Raw genomic sequence first — 2,045 nt, 5'->3', positions numbered from 1 at the left:
TTCTAATTCAAAAATATTCCTGTTCTTCCTATGGTAAATTGTGGAGGACAGTATCAGATGGGTAGCATGGATAGTTGAATGGGAGAGACCTGGGGAACGATGAGTAGATGCAGTGTTTCAACTCCTAAATGTATCTGCCCAGCATGACCACGCTGGGTTGATAGAGCTGTATCAGAGGGACGTTACCTCACCACTGTTGTCAGCAACAAATCCCTGGTCCTTTTTACTATTGTTTTGTTTTTTTGAGAGCGCTGAATTATTCACGCACAGACAGACGTACGGCTGGGGTCTCAAAGAGCCCGCCTCAGCGCTGTTTGATCTCACGCAGTCGCTCCTCCAAATGTCACCGTTTATGTAGCCGTACGCCACCAGAGAGCTCAGTGGAAGGCCTGTTTTATTCCACTTTTATTAACTGCAGGTAGTTTTGGCGGAGTGGAAGCGTTGCACAATTATTCAGAGAACAGAACACAACACTGACAGGATTTTTTGTCTTACCGACCGATGCTGTTTTTAAATTGAGATTACAATCTACTGTATAACTCTGTTTAAGCTTGTAACATATAAAACTGCAGGCTTCAGGATTTAATCTAAACGGATTACTTGTCTCAGTACACTCCCATTATCACTCATGCCATATAATTTCAGTATATGCATGAAGCTCACTGGTCGATAGGGTAGATTAGAAATAGCACAATAGCTGTATTGGTATGAGCTGCTATCTAGGCATAAAGCATGAACTTAAAAGACAATTTCACCCCCCAATTTTTACGAATATATTTCTTATCAGCCCACCATTGACATGGCCCCAAAATAAAATTATTTTGGCCAACAGAACCTCATAGTTATCCTAAAAGCATCCTAAAATGTATCCTAAAATATACTTTCTGGAATAGTCCCATAATGATGATGTGTTTTGAAGTGCAATGCTTTTATGCTGCTTGATTTGCACTGAAGGCCTGGAAATATCAGTTATTGTCTTTGACTATGTCTAGATATGGACTCTTATAGACTTGCAGTATAGTAGCAGTGGGCCTTCTCTACATGAAACATTGTTGATAAGACTAGGAGAATTCCTCCCTTTAACCTAATGAAAAAAGGAAATGTCACTCAGCAAAGACAATCAATACCACTGTCTCATTCAATGAGAATTAGATCTCACAAGGTACCCTCTTTTGCAATACACAACACAAACAAGCAGATTTTTTTTTCTTGGAAGCAAAATGGTACCTTTCTATCAAATCTGTTAAATTCTTCCTCTTCCTTGGAAAGATACTGACAGATAATTGTATTTCATATGAAAGCATATCTTTTATTTCATTTATTCCGTGGCTGCAGTAAGAGACAACCATGACAAGCATTTATCGGAACCTTTACGCCTAAATCTCAACAAACCAATCCTCAGGTGAGGAAGTTGGCAACTGTTATGCTTAGCAGAGGACCAGCCGCCATGACCATTAAAACATCTGTTATGCCATTGATTGCGTCATATACTTTGTGACAGAAAGTTCAAGTGAAATATTACCACCTCAAATGTTCTATGACAGATTACAGTACTGCACTATTTCAGTCAAGTCAAATCCAAACAGCTCCATGATGTCATCTAACAAATTAATGTCATCTACAGACTCCTGTTTATCACTTGCAGACAGACTTATTGAGTGAGTAAAAGATCTGCAGATTCCCCTCTGCGAGTATCAAGCATTCAACACCACATCTCAACTGCTAAAATGCCTTTTAGGTTCACACAGGGGTGCAAACTTGTCACCTTTTAGCCGTTTTTACCTCGAAATAGGTCAACAATGTTCATAAATGTTCTTTGTTTTCAGGCAAAAATATATATGTTGTCACCTTTTTGGGCCATCACCAGTTTGCATCCCTGTCACAGATATGCTGTTCTAGAGTGGTACTGCAAATAAAATAAAAAGAGTGGTACTCTAAATAACAACAAATAAAACATTCTCCTTCTCATGGAGTTAATAAAATGTATAAAAGTTAATAAATAAAATAAAAGTTACAAATTAACTTTAATAAATACAAGTTAATAA

General features: G+C 38.0%; 1 protein-coding gene across 1 annotated transcript in view; it reads left to right on the top strand.

Moving 5' to 3' along the window:
- The window catches only part of agmo (alkylglycerol monooxygenase), a 33,558-nt gene extending 32,082 nt beyond the window's left edge, over positions 1 to 1,476 (top strand). The window contains exon 13 of the mRNA XM_080540605.1: positions 1 to 1,476. This exon is cut by the window's left edge and continues 1,112 nt beyond it. The gene's annotated coding sequence lies outside the window, so the exon portion shown is untranslated.
- The last annotated feature ends 569 nt before the right edge of the window (positions 1,477 to 2,045 follow it).

Source organism: Nansenia antarctica, assembly GCF_963989245.1.
Source record: "Nansenia antarctica genome assembly, chromosome: 10".
Classification (NCBI taxonomy): domain Eukaryota; kingdom Metazoa; phylum Chordata; class Actinopteri; order Argentiniformes; family Microstomatidae; genus Nansenia; species Nansenia antarctica.
Note: the sequence above shows the minus strand (reverse complement) of the source record. Positions and strands in the feature narration are given on the sequence as shown.